This window comes from Malus sylvestris, chromosome 3 (assembly GCF_916048215.2).
Source record: "Malus sylvestris chromosome 3, drMalSylv7.2, whole genome shotgun sequence".
NCBI classification, from domain to species: Eukaryota; Viridiplantae; Streptophyta; class Magnoliopsida; order Rosales; family Rosaceae; genus Malus; species Malus sylvestris.
In genome coordinates this window covers 21,823,617-21,838,357 of record NC_062262.1, presented here as the reverse complement: position 1 = coordinate 21,838,357, position 14,741 = coordinate 21,823,617, and the positions used below count along the sequence as shown (strand labels likewise).

General features: G+C 37.1%; 2 long non-coding RNA genes across 3 annotated transcripts; one reads left to right on the top strand and one right to left on the bottom strand.

Annotated features, from left to right (window-relative positions):
* The first annotated feature begins 7,480 nt into the window (after nt 1-7,480).
* Nucleotides 7,481-10,618, top strand: LOC126614737 (uncharacterized). 2 transcript variants are annotated; one of them, XR_007620508.1, is made up of 5 exons: nt 7,481-7,755; nt 7,924-8,008; nt 8,145-8,241; nt 8,963-9,112; nt 9,472-10,618. It is a non-coding gene; the product is annotated as an uncharacterized LOC126614737 (long non-coding RNA). The 2 variants fall into 2 exon arrangements; XR_007620507.1 differs by having other exon boundaries at nt 9,361-10,618.
* LOC126614738 (uncharacterized) lies at nt 9,122-10,374 on the bottom strand. Its single transcript, XR_007620509.1, has 2 exons — nt 10,284-10,374; nt 9,122-10,181 (listed from the first exon to the last, which is right to left on the bottom strand). It is a non-coding gene; the product is annotated as an uncharacterized LOC126614738 (long non-coding RNA).
* Nucleotides 10,619-14,741: the final 4,123 nt, after the last annotated feature.

Genomic DNA, 14,741 nt, shown 5'->3' with positions numbered 1-14,741 from the left:
AAGAAAAGTTACCGTTGTGACACGTGGCACAATCTGGAGTGTTGGAATTCAATTTTTTTTTAAATCCAACAGCAGAGATTAATTAGTTCAATAAAAATTTAAAAAAAAATTATAAAACATTCAAAAAAAAATCTAAAAAAATTTTAAAAAAAATTGTTTTTACTTTTCTAAAAATACCTTCTCATTATCATCTACCTTACACCACAATTTCATAATTTCTCAACTACTTTCAATCAAATTCCTATCTTTCTCTCAAAGTTTCAATCCAATTTTTTTCAACAAAATGACTGCTGATGCAGGTACGATTAAAAATCTGATCGAAATCTATCCTCAAAGATTATGAAAATCTTATCCGAAATTACAAATAAAAAATTATTTTGTATTATTTTTAAAAAACTATATTTTATTGCCTATTGCCACGGTTATTCAAGTGCAACGGTGGAGATGCAAAAGGTAGTTACTGTTCATTAAGGGTGGTTACTGGTCACAGGGTGGATTGAATTGTGAATAGTCGGGGAATGAGGGCTCCCACGCTGGAGTTGTTCTAATGGAATGCGTAGACATAACATCGCACACACCCAATATGCCATCAATTTTTTTTTTTTAAATTTAGCTTCTGTTTATACTCCAAATTCCTAGCCATTTTAGTGATTAGTTGAGAGAAAAATGAGTGGGGATAAGGAAGTAAGGCGGGTGGGGGATTTAGATTTCATTTGGGTTAGAAGAAGTAGTGGGGGCCGGAGCTGCCCTAGGCAGCCGCTTAGGCGTTTGGCGGTGGTCTCCCGATGCGATTGGGGGGAAATCGTTACAAAAGTCGGTGGATATCTAGGCGGCCGCCTAGGCACTCTAGGCGGTGCTCAAGACGGTTTGAAATTCTTGCTATCGTCGAAGGCTCTGCAACTTTTTCCTTCTCGAACTCTCATCGGATCTGGAACTCTAACTCTCGTATCTGCATCGAAACTCCCATCTGCGTCCGCATCTAAATATAGCCATTGCTTTGCTAGAGGTTTCTGGAAAAATAACAAGAGAGATAGCCATGGTTTTCTCGAAAGAGAGAGAAAAAGAGAGAAAGAGAAAGAGAAAGAGAGAGAGAGAGAGAGAGAGAGAGAGAGAGAGAGATACATTTCTGGGATTTTGTGATCATAGGTTAATAAAAATAAAGTGGGCGCTAGAGGTTTCTGGAAAGAGAGAGAGAGAGAGACTTTTGGGATTTTGTGATAGGTTCACGGGTTGATAAGAAATAAAGTGGGAAAAGAGTTGTGGGAAGAGAGATGTGGTTGTTTGCCACGTCTCTGTCATTTATTTTTTGTCATTTTTTGTCTCTGTCATTAGGGAATAAGAATTTGTGGGCTGAGATGTGGTTGTTTATTAAATGATAAGCAAAGCCCAATAATAATTCAAATATGTGGGCTGAGTAAATGTTATAAAACTAACATAAAAAGTCCTAAAATTTTACAAATATACTCATATTTTTTAATATATATAATAAATATACATAAATCCGCCTAGGCCGCCTATGTTGGAAATGTGCCCTAAAACCAATCATATGATGATACTTTACGGACATTTCACATGTTAAACTAATCTAGTTTAATGTCAAGGGCGAAGATTATTGTTTGAAGCTGTCTCATATAAATGTTATATGCTTAAACGATAAGTCCAATGAATATGTAATTAGGAGAATGTAATTTAAAGAAGTTAGATTCATGAGACCATTCTCTTTCGTATACATATCCTAAATGTTCCTGATCATAGGATTGCCAATTGGGCATTGACAGTCCGTTAAGATCAGTACGTGCTATGTCTTCTCTTAGGGAGAGTGACTGGTCTCGAGTCATTGGTGTGATAGACACCAAGACAAGCATGTAGGTGCTCAATAAGGAATGAGTCCACTGAACACGATCAACGAGGAGTTCTCATACTTATGTCACATAAGAACTCATGGTTGGGATAATGCAAAGTAGTCCTTTGACCTGAGGCATCATAGTTGTCTTGTGGTTAGGTCCTTGATTTTTGACTATGTCAAAGTCACTCCATCAGAGGGTGTCCACGGCATAGTTGGGGTTAAGCCACTTAGCAATGGAGGCAAGTGAATGCGCAACAAGGGATCTCTAACCTTCAAACCTTTTGAGGGAGAATACTCTATGATATGATTAAGAATCTCTGGCCAGAGTATGAATGAGATTTAGGAAATCGTTCCAAATCACATTCAAGGTAATCATATAACTAAGAGAATCACATTGGATAGTAGACATGAATAAACTATCAAACCAAACAATGTGGTCAAGAGTATTGTATTAGAGAAAGACCGTATTGCATTGTAATCCTAAACTGAATAGGTTCTCCACCTCTTCTGATTAGCTTGGGTAACCATGATATACTGCTAGGTGTCACTCATGGTTTGTGGAAGCCCTAAACGTGTATAATCACTAAAGGGAGAATTGAAAGTAAGTTTCAATTCACAATCGATTTGAAAGAGGTCTAATCGCCTACTGCCTCGCTAAAAGGAACCTAACGGATCGTACACCGTGTAAGGTAGAGATTGAAGAAATAACGGAGATGAGTAAGGATAATTAAATGGTTTAATTATTTATGGCAAGGATTAATTAATATGTTAATTAATCAAACGAATAAAATTCGTTAAAGACCTCAGGTTAGTTTTGGGCCGCAAGGCCCAATGAGATTTGAATGTCAAGCCCATTAACTCAAGTTGTATGACAACTTGAATAAACAAAGGGCTTGAAAGCCCAATAAACCCTTAAGGCCGGCCAAATAGAGGAGGGTAGTGAACTTACTTTAATTGCATGTTTGCCACTCCATTGTGAGGTGGTATAAAGGCAACTTTATAGCCATTTCATCCTTAGGGTTTTCTTTTAGGGAAAGGATGAGAACACAATGCTCTCCCTTTCTCTCTAAGAGGCCGGCCCATTTGGAGGAGATTAGCTAGCAATCTCTCATCCTCCAAGGTCACTCATCTCTTCTTCAAGTCCCTCCTTGGTGTGGAAAAATTAGAGGTTCTCAATTTTGGGAACTTGGAGAATCTTTTCTACCATCCTCCTCCAAGAAATCGATGGAACTAAGAAGCAAGGAATGAAGGCCCTCTCCTTGGGTGATTAGCCTTTGCTTATGCAAAGAGGAATCAACAAAGGAATAAAATCTCTCAACTCACTTTGTTCTTGAGTTGAGTCTTGGTTCACCTTTCTACTAGGCTTTGAATTTCATGGGTAATGTTTTGTTTTGAGTGCATACAAGCACGATTCTACCTTTAAATGTTAATTACATGCAATAGATGTTGCTCAAATGAACATGTTTTTCACAAATTTTCCTTCAGCCTAGGCGCTAGGCCCCTACCAGCGGCCCGACTAACGCCTAGCATTTTTTAGAACCTTGCTTGTGCATAGTGTAAAACATGGAAAACTCCTAGATACCCAGCTCTGCCCCATACCACTTGTTCAGGCACTCAAAGCAGAAGAGTATACGAAATGCAGTGGGGGTCAAGTTACATAGAGCAACACCAAAGCAATTCAACAATTGTTTTCGAAAAGGGGAATGAAGAATGAGGAAACCTCAAACCCAAATCCGAATACCAATGGTGGATTCTAGTACAAGGATGTTTGGGATCTGAAGGTTGTGGCAAGGGATTTTGGACATTATGGCCCCTCTCCCATGTGATGGTGCAACCGTTTAGAAGATGCCGACGGAGATTAGCAAAAACTTTTGCTTCTTCTTCACTTTGCACCCTCACCATTAGAGGTTTGAACTGAGAATCATAGTTAGCAGCAAGATAAGGAAGCTCGATTAAAGGCGCGGCCATTGGTTTGGGTGAAGGAATTTGAAGGAATTAAACAAAGAGGTGAAAGGTTGATTTGAAAAAGCTGTTACCATTGGAGGCCACGTGGCACCTTCGTGTCCGTTGGATTTCAACAGTTACATTTTGTGAACCGTTGAATTTCCAACAGTAAAAACAAAATTCAAACCTTCTTTAATTTCAGCCGTTGAATTTGAGATCAACGGTCCACATTATTCACCTTTATAAATTTTAAAAAAAAGCACAGTAAAAAATTCTGAAATTTTATTGTTGTGCCACGTGGCACAATTTGGAGGGTTAGATTTCAATTTTTTTTAAATCCAACAACAAAAATTAATTATGTGAATAAAAGATTAATAAAATTAATAAAATTTTGAAAAATTAAAAAAAAATTGATTTTACTTTTCTATAAATATCTTCTCATTATCTTCTACCTTACACCATAATTTCATATTTTCTCAAATACTTTCAACCACATTCCTATCTTTCTCTCAAAGTTTCAATCCAATTGTTTTTCAACAAAATGACTAATGATGCAAGTACGAATTAGACACTTATTAAAGATGTTACGTTGTGTTCTAGTTAGGTTGAAGTTACTCGTGATCTGATTACGGGTAATGAGATGCAGTTACGAGAAATGTGAAGTCTTATTCATACCAATTATCTTGAGAAAATTGGTGGGAAAGGAACCAAATAATCGATGTCCAGTTGTTGGAGAATACTCAGACAATCATTTAGTATGTGGAGAGATGCCTTGGCACAAGCTAATAGTAATCTTCGAAGTGGGGAAAATTTAGTTGATCAGGTAAAAATATATTATTTATTTGTTTGTACCATACCTAAATTTACATTAGCTACTTTGATTACAATTATTTCTTCTCTAGCATTGTGTAGACACTTCAAGCACAAGCTTGGTATAATGCCAAAACCAAAAACAAATCATTCAACCGGTGGGAATGTTGGAATATTGTCAATAATTGTCCTAAATTTAAAGTTGTGCCTGTCGGTCCAGAAGTTGTCATAAACAGCACCCCTCTACATTCTACGCCCGATCATGCCTCGCATGTTCATGAAGATGACGCGGAAGAAGTGCAGGAAACGCCCTCTGCACAAGCGTCGGGGTCGACCCGTTATCCAATTAGGCCTCAAGGTAAGAAGGCTTCAAAGAGAAAAGTGAGTGCTTCCAAGAATGATTATGCAAAATATATGGAAGAACTTGCTCACAAAGGTGAATTGACTTTGGCGAGGGAAATGGTTAAATTTGAGGCTGATAACACTAGAAAGGAGGCAAAAGTTGCAGCTACTGAGAGACTATTTCAACCTAATGAGAGAGAAATAGAGCTATTTAGGCAAGAAAGGGAAGAGATTAAAGAAGAAAGAAATGCTCAACAAGATCGTGACATTATGAAGGAGCATTTAGAGGGGAAGTCATCGAATTCTAAATATTTTTGGAATTCGGAGAAAGCGGACGTGGTGCGAAAGAGGTGCAAGGGAAGCGAAAGCAAGAGGAGATGGTCCTAGCACCACAAGAGGAGATGATCCTAGCATCACAAATTGGTTAGGTGATGATTTTCCATTCACGAGGGACTAGGGAATTTGTTTTTAATCGGAGCCTATAATTTTCCAATCACTTTGGATTGTAATTTCTTATTTATTGAATAGAGGACTTTATGTTGTTTCCAATTTATTGAATTTAGTACTTTTTTAAACTAAGAGTATATTTATTTGATTTGGTAATTTATTTAAACTAAGAGAATCTTTATTCAAAGAACATAAACACACCAAATAAAATTACATAAACATACCAAATAAAAATAAACACACTAAATGAACTTAAGTTTCTTGAGCTTCTTTCAATTCCCACTGTTGCTTTATCAAGTCAATTTGCCTTTCATTGTGCATATATGGGTCCTGAAGCACAGTATATCGTTGAATGAGCATTTCATTGTAACGTGCATCCCTTTGTAATGGCTCGTGTCGCACGGGTTCTTCGGTGGAGTCATGAGCACAATATATTTGTGTTTTGGAATTGTTCACCTTGTCTGGCTAATATTCATCAACGACATCATAATCGTACTCATCTTCCACAATCATGTTGTGAAGAATGATGTACGTCATCATGATGGATCGAAGCGATTCTAAATCAAACATTCTGGCAGCACCCTTGACAATCGCCCAACGAGCTTAGAGGATACCAAAACAACGTTCCACATCATTCCTACGTCCCTCTTGACAGCTTGCAAAGTGTTTTGACAAAAGATGATCACCTTGGGTAAATGTCGTCTGCTAGGTAGTATGGCCCGTGGTACTTACGTCTGTTGACCCAGTACGTGACTCTTGGTGTTTTTTCTTGCAGGACATCGTTGAACATTAGGGATTGGGGAATGACATTGAGGTCATTTTAAGCCCCCGGAACATCGAAAAAAACATGCCAAGTCCATGTGTCAAATGATGCCACCGCCTCCAAAATTATACTTTTTGCTCATTTTCTGTCCCCATAAGCTCCTTGCCATGCACTTGGACAATCTTTCTAGGTCCAGTGCATACAATCGATACTTCCAATCATCCTAGGAAAACCTCGCATCTTGGCCTTCTTCAAAAGCCTTTGCAAGTCCATTTCAGTAGGTCTCTGAAGGTACTCTGCGGTGTAGATAGATTCGATTGCAGAGCAAAACCTCATCAGGGACTCAAGAATGGTTGATTTTCCCATCCTCCCTCACTCATCCACTTGGTATGCAGATGCTTCATATGCAAGCATCCGCAAGGCAGCAATAATTTTTTGCTCAGGAAGGAGACCCATAACACCAAAAACATCATTTTTTTTGCACAAAGTAAGAATCATGATTGCAAACAGCAATCATAATTTTGTTGAACAAATGTCATTCCATTATAAAACGACGTCTAAAGTACATATCAAGGAATGCACTGTTACGAACAAAATAATCGTCCAAGAGATCCGTATCTCGTCGTTGCGTGCTTCTATCAAGGTTTGCGGAACGGCTGGGCCTAGAGATCTGAGCCACAACTTGGATGATTCGATGAGACTGTGAGGCTCTTTGGCTTCTTGCTTCGTTGTCTCTCCTTCTACGATCCTTTTCATCTTCCATCTCATTTTGGGCCACATGGAGATTGAACATTTCTTCCCCTTGCTTAAATAATTCTTTCTCTTGCTCCTCGATTTCCCACAACATCCTTGAAGAAGAAGACATTGTAAGAAGGAAGCAGAAACTATGAATAATGATAGAGATTTTTATTTTGGTGTGTGATTTCTTAAGATGGATGGTGGGTTATATGGAGGAAAAAGAAATGATTATGTTGTATATAATGCTATGTGACATGTCGTTATTCGTAAAAAATCTAATCGAAATCTATCCTCAAATATTGTAAACAAATTGTGACACGTGACGTGACGTGATTGGTTAAAAATCTTATTAGAAATCTATCATCAATGATTCTAAAAAGGTAACGACACGTGGCACGACATTGGATAAATATCTTATCAAAATCTATCACAAAAAATTATCTTATCAGATAATGACACATGACATAACGAGAACGATTAAAAATCTTATCCGAAATTACAATTAAAATTATTTTGTATTATTTTTATAAAATAAAAAAAATATTAATATTTTATTTTCTATTACCATGCCATTCAGCGTATACGTGGAGATGAAAAGCCAATTACAGGCTCTTCAATAGTGACTCCCTAGGGAGCTTTGCAACGCTGGAGATGTTCTTAACTGTGGTTAGTGTTGCTGGAGCGAGTGGAAGAGTTGTAGTGGAGGCACTTTTAGGGTTTTCGGAAGAATCAAGAGATTATGAGGACCTGGGCATATCAACGCCGCCGTCGTACAACTACAAATAGGTGCGTTGGTTGAGCTGGGACGAGTGGCTTGAATCTCTCTTTTCGAATTCACCTGATTCTGGCCTCCGCTTTGAGAAGAGTAAGAGAATCCAACTTCATATTTTGCGATAATTTTGAAAACAATGGACATACTCTTGTTTTTATTTTTATTTTTTCAAGTGGGTTTTGCTTTTAATTGAGTTTTGTGGAGGTTTCTGGCAATTTCATATATGGTCTTCATCTTTGAATTGTTGTTAACCGATATCAGCATGGAGAAGCAGAGGATGTCTTCCTGTTGCGGTTGAAGTTACCGAAACGATTGTTGAAATTCAGCAAAAAGATCCTCAGTTTAGGTACGTTTTTCACCCAACTCCACTCCTCCGAGCCTTTTCAGATCAACTTCTTATGTCTTTTTTTTCCCGACGGGGGCGGGGGATAATGTGTTTGTTCTACTTTGCTAACTTCATGTATGTATTTTGTGAACTATAGATTGGACATGATTTAGATAATTGTAAACGAATCAATCAAGTGATGCTTCACTTTCAGAGGAAATGTTGGCCATGTTATATTGTATGGCAATCATAAGGTGAGCTTTCTTTATTGTTGTGTTCTTACATCTCTGTTCTTTTCTTTACTCCCTTATCGTCATGTGTTCTCTATCTCTCTCTCTCTCCCCCCCCCCCCCCCCCCCCCCCAAAAAAAAAATATTGTAGTATGTAAAAGGAAACCATTTACTAAAATTTGGTAGTTCTCAGAAAGAACTCCAACCTTTTGAAACTCCATATATAGCAGATGTATATGTTCATTGTACAAATCATTTGGAAGTCTTTAAGCATCCAAAGTTGTTGTCAGGAGTTCTTTTGATATAGCGGCTTATTATTTCCAATTTTTTGCATGTGGTCCAATATCCTAGTGGATAGGCCGATAGGGTGTTGGGTTTTAACCATGCGTCCTGAGTTCAAAACTCTCCCCTCCCCTAGTTTAATATAATAGTTTCAAACACTCCCCACTCCCCTTAATAATAGTAAATTTTATTTATTACATCTTCAATTTAAGATTTCCTTTAGAAGGGGTTCTTGTAAGTGTAACATGAAGAGTTTTTGTAAGCTCTATGTCCCATCAACAATCAATGTGAATGGATTTACCTCTCCCAGACCCTGCGTAAAGCGGTAGCCTTGTGCACTGGGTACGACCTACCTGGGTGAGATTTTGAGAGAGAGTTTACCAAATTACTTTTCTTTTTTCATGTAAGTTCCAGCCGCTTTCTTCGTAAATAAATTCTTATCATCTCTCTCTATTATCTGTAGTGTTAGTTGAAGCAAACATGGTTTAAAGAACAGTATTGAATGGAATCTGGCTGTAGTTTGGAAGTAATAAGGAACCGGAGTTACTTCTGGCTCTTCCGAACGCAGTCCTTGATATGATTGAGACTCATGAAGGAGTGATGTATGAGAAGGGTAATCACATGACCTTAATTTCTTTATATTTGTTTATTCCATATTCAGATTGACTGGTAAACTTATGCTGAGGTTCTGCATAGAATCTTATGATATTTACATGATACAGTATGAATGCTGATATATATTTCCTCTTTCTTCCTGTCATCAAATTACATACTTCAACCTTTGTATTACATTTGGTAGCTACTAAACAGGAATGTACAAAATACTATGTTTCCCTAAAGCATGTTCATTGTTCATGGCAGCTAGCCAGATGCAGTTTTAGGTGGATGGTGTGTATTTAGTTTCGGAGTCTAATTTCAGAGTGCACACACCTGCTTTTAATTTGTGCTGAATTATGCATTTGATACTCTCAGTTCCTAGCATGAATTCAACGTCGTGTAAAGCTGGATATACAAAGTCTTCTGCTTCACCAAAATTGAGCGTCTGATGGATTTCTCAAGTGCTCAAAACTTGAAAGTATCCAAATGTTCTTATCCTGGTTGCCAGGGCAGAGGTTGAACCCCTCTCATCTCTGTTCACACGGCTTGTCGGAAATTTCAAAGAATTAGAACCTCGTCATGAAAAAGATTTTGAAGCGGAACTAAAAGTTTCTTGAGCAGAAAAAAAACCATCTCCAAAGCAATTCTGGTTGAGCTCCTATGCAAATGGCTTGTTGTATCAGCTTTTGCTAATAACAGGCTCACGGATTCTCTCCTCCATCTTGCACAGCTGACAAAGGACTGCTTTTGAGTTTCATCACATTCGGATACTGCCGAAGATGTTGTTGTAGTGTTCTTCAAAATACAAATAATCTATATATAAAGCAAGATGAATCATAAGCCAAGCGGCAAAAAAGCTACAACTGATTAATGTCGCAAAATGAAGAGCAAGGAATTGAAGAAGACAGATGCTGATGACGAAAATACGAACAAATGGGTTCTCGCCAAATCATGGAACCGGCGTCCGATTGGAATGTTGCCTCGAGCTGTTGGGTTTTCTGGCGGGATGTCAATAATGTCGCAGAAAAGGTTCCTGGATTACTAGGAAGAGAAGTGGGAACTGAAACAATGTAGTGCCATGAGACCTATAAAACTCAATTTTGGTCAAAATAATATATGCAAGCAGTCGAGAGCTAAGTAATGTGTCTTATATTTCAATACACCGAAACATGGTAGAACTTTCTCACCTTTCTATGTAACACTTCGGGTCCGTTGTCAATGTCCATTCAAATCTACAGCAGTGCAATGATATGGTAGAGAAGGTACCGCAGGGGCGACCTGAGAACACATCAAGCGCAATACATAAATGCTACATGTGATCTCAGGTCACTCCTGTGGAACCCCTCTATCGCTTTGGCTTATCTCTGTACAACTTCCTTGCCTTAGAATGGTAATATATAGCACAACTTAGAACTTAGTTGTGTACTATTTTCACTCCATTGTACTACAAGTTTCTTTCTAGTACAAATCTTCTTGTTTGACCATATACACGTTTATTTATTATATATTGGATTTAAATGTACTACAATGTCAATGTGGTACAGTTTGATTTTTCGAAATTGCTTCGTACAATTGCAGCTTTGTACTTTACAAGCTTTGGAGGACCTTGCTGATTTGCAGACATCTAAATCTTATCCATTCTGATTGTTCAAAATTGCTCTAGTAATCAAACGGACAAGATTTGTCCTTCTGATTTTCAAAATCCCTACTTTTATATATGAATTTTGTAATAATTCACATTCATAACACCAGTCCCAAATACAAATGAGTGTCTTTATTAACTAAAAATGTGGATTATGCGCATGAGTTACCTTGTTTGGACTATAATTTGTAATTCATACGAGTTCTACAACAAAGGTATATGTGCGTTAAAACTTCGGTTTTGGGGTTTAGTGTTCACTGAATTTATGAATTCGCATAGACCCCTATTATGTTTCAAATATAATGTGTCACAAGCCGGATGCATCCGTATTCGACCATCAACTTGTACGGGGTGCAAATTATGCTTGGTGCCTGGATAGATCCATCATATTAAGACGAGTGTTATATGTGTCCTTTTACATACCATCAATGTCCATCAATGTATGTTTCCACAACTTTCTCACACACATTTTTTTTTATTGTTTCAAAATTGTGACGTAATTTTTGTTGGTGTGAGTCAATATACTTAGAATAGGGATTTAATGTATGTTGGCAAGAGTCAATATACTGCAAGAATTCAATGCATATTGGCATGAGTCAATATATCTAGAATAGGAATTCAGTGTTCCCAGAATATGGATTCCATATCCTAGACATCCTTGTACTTTTATATATGTATATTGTCCTCCTATTGAGAGAAATAAAAGACGAAAAATATTCAAAATCCTAAATCAACTTTTATCTTGGCGTCAGTGCAGTTTTCGACCGATATGTTCCTTAATCCTAAACTCAATGTCGTTGTGCAAATTACAGCTAACCAAACCCTTTCTAGCTAGTTTTGAAACCTAAAACCAACCCACACAAACTCACGCTGCCTTGTGTTCTCTAGGCAGTGCCAATCCAAATCAAAAAATACAAACGAGTCACGCCGCCTTTGATATTGATATGAGCAATCATAAAATTAACTTAGAGTTAATTGCGTTCATTAAGCAAACTTTTGAATATTCTCATGTGAATAAATCAAGAGAGCTTCAAAATCACGGTGGGACCTTTGCCCTTCCCTTCTAGTGACCTTAAGGTGGACTAGAGACATCCCTTAAGGGTAGGTAATGGAAAGAGAGAAAGGCAACATATATAGTATAAGGTGAAACACCTAAATGCTCTCAAAGGATGAGAAACAAATTTATATTGCCTAACCCACTATAGAGTTCAAGTTAGTCATAGATTTAGAGGGTAGATGGCGTACTTGAAGTTCAAACATGAGGTTTTGAGGATCTTGCAAAGACTAGATAGCCTAAGAGATGGGGAACTGTACTTGAATGCAGAAAATAACTGCCCTAGTCCATGCAATTAGTCTCTAATATGGGAAGATCCAAACATATGCTTGCTCCTATCAGAAATGATTGTTTCAAATAGAAGTGCACAAAAAAGGTGCAGTCTAGAGACGCATCTTGAGCAACATACATGGTTATATCCACGAGTTGCTCTTGACATGATTATTGTTTGGTACCATATTTCATACATGTAAGTGAAATGATGCAGACACATCTTCATTATGTGTCACTGGGCTTTGAATTGGTTCTTTCACCCGAAATTTCACCTTGGCGCTTTGAGATAGTGAGCAAGTTGAGAGATTCATGTCTTCAATGTATAGAGTGCATCCAGACATGTCCTGGGCGTAGAGAATGCATCCGGACGCATGCATTACTTGGCACAGCAAAGAATGCCATATATTATCTGATATGTCATCTTAGAGAGAGAACTAAGATGTGACCTTATTATTATGGAGAAAGTCGATCTTGGAGTAATTTATGTATGTGTTTCCATTACTCCAAGTAGCCCGATTACAGTTGAATGTGAGTTGTCAGGTGGGCGCTGAAAGGGCATCTGTACTGAGAGATTCAGGTCAGGTATTGGCATAGGGATTGTAATAAGATTCGTATGATGATTCAGACAACTATATGTGCTTAAGTCGACCAAAATAGTGGGTGTAATGAATGAATCCCTTCTTCATTACTATGTGAGCCACTGGATTTTAATCCAATATGTGTACCATTTGGATTCAAGACAATGTCAAAAAGAGGATACTTGACGATTTCTACTTTGGCATACTCATATAAGGCGGTCAACAATCATTACTGCATGTCTGGGAAAGCAGTCAAGTCTAGTTGGACTGGCATGAATGCTTAGAGAAGACAATTTGTCATTACACCACGTTTAAATGGCTTATTAGCTGGTCAGTGTTCATGTAAAAGATGAGAATAGTTTATTGATTTTCGTTCGTATGTTGTATATGGTTTCAATAGGTCGCGCCACAATACGCCCTTGTGAATATGAAAACGAGAGGATGATGATAGTGTTGTGAATGTGAGGACACCACTCCTATTTGGGTGAGAGATGATAATTTTATAGGAAAACTAATGAAAATGGTTTGAAAACTTTGAATTTTAACGATAAGGACAAAAATAAAGGATAAAATGAATAGTACTAGGATTGACTTTTTAGTGTAAAAATATAGTTTTTCGTAAAAATAAACAGTACCGGGAGTTTTTCGTTAAAATTTCCTAATTTTATTGGACTTAATAAAACAATATAATCCACCCAAATAAGATATGGATTAAAAAAATATCTATTTGGTTAAATCTTTATTTAACAATGAAGGGATATGGAATATTCTTTGCATAGTGGACTTGGCTTAAGCTTTCTTTAGCTGGGCAAGATGCATCGGAATACAAAAACGGTAGCGTTCGTGCTGGCAAACAAAGAAGACTCGTAAGAACGAGACGTTGTTACAAAATTCATCAATCTCGTTAGGTAAAAACCTAAACAATTTTGTTATTATTTGCATAAATTTCTTCCAGAAACAATGGAAAAACGATGAGGAATTTAGATTGCTTGATTTGTTTTGTAAATTTTTTATTATATGGATTTAATTGATTGCTACTTTTTGTTGGTTAGATTGATCTTATGTAATTGTTCAATTAATACCAATACTAATGCAATCAGTTGCTGAGGACCATAAGAAGATATAAAGCGTTAGAACATCTCTAAAGGAAATGTTAAAATGTCCACATAAGCTATAACAGTAAAAAAAAAATCACACTAATGTTCTCCAACCGAAATGTTAAATTTGACAGCAACTTCAAAATTAATTATTAATTTTTATTGGTTTAATCATCATTGCAATTAATGTTGTTGTTAACTTGTTTCCCTTTTGTTCAATTAAGGTAAGTGAACGGATCTCTCTTGTTAAAAAGAAATGGTGAACGGTCCGGATTTCATAATTATTAAATGCCTTTTATTAAGTTTTTATTAATTTAATAATTTATTTTATAATATAATAAAATAGTAATTTAATTTGACATATCGGGTGGACAATAAAACTTTAAAAGATGTCAAAATCCCACATAGGTTGTCAAATTTAAATTTTATGTTCAAAATTTGACATTTCCTTTGGAGATGCTCTTAGAGATTATTTATTTGACATGCCTGTGACTGACTCTTTGTTGAGGATACTTTGTTCCCACTTCGATCAGTTTCAGTACTATTATAACTTATTTGTTCAGTCCTTGTATATATTTTAAGGGCAAAAAACTGTTTACTACCCTCATGTTTCGTGGTTTTCAACATTTAGTACATCAAGTTTTTTTCGTCTCAGAGTCATACCTAAAGTGTAAATTTTGGGACAGTTTTATACATCCGTCAGTCAAACTGTTAATTCTCCCGTTAAGTGATGACGTGGTGCCCATGTAGACAATGACTGGACGCCACGTGTCATTAAAAAATATTAAAATAATTAATTAAAAAAAGTTAAAAAAAAACCCCATCCCTTCTCCACCCCCCACCCCCCCCCCCCCCCCCCGCGCCCCTAACCCAGAAGAAGAAGAAGGTAAAAAAAAAACCCAGTCTCGCCCCCAACCCAGAAGAAGAAGGAAAAAAAAAAAACCAGTCCCACACCCAACCCACAAGAAAAAGAAGAAGAAGAAGGAAACAAAAAAAAAAAA